We start from the raw sequence: 419 nt of genomic DNA on the forward strand, positions 1-419 counted from the left end.
GGATATGTATATATGTATGTTTGTGTGTACGTTAAGAGGAATGTGAATTCAAAATGACTTCTGAGCTCTCTAATCACTTAAAATGCTCCTTTCATTCCAGCGTTATGAGCAGTATGTGAAAAGTTTACCGCTGTCATTTCCTCCTTGAACCTGGAGAAAAACATATCAAATTGGTGCCATGAGTAGATTCAGTCTCTGCCACTGAAAGAACTGATTGATGGTGGCCTATTTTTAATACATTGTTAAATGTGTAATGCATGGAGACACTTTACGAAAGACCTGAGAGTGGGGAGGAAGGAAAACGAAGATGACAGAATGAGGTCAGGAGAAGAGAGAGCGAGAGAAGGAGGGATGGTGGTGGGGGAGGGGGGGGGGGGGGGGGGGGTTAGGGGGGTGGGGAGAGGGGGGGGGGTTGGGGT

This window comes from Poecilia latipinna, unplaced genomic scaffold (genome assembly GCF_001443285.1).
Source record: "Poecilia latipinna isolate Pla-1442-1.1 unplaced genomic scaffold, P_latipinna-1.0 Scaffold37, whole genome shotgun sequence".
NCBI classification, from domain to species: domain Eukaryota; kingdom Metazoa; phylum Chordata; class Actinopteri; order Cyprinodontiformes; family Poeciliidae; genus Poecilia; species Poecilia latipinna.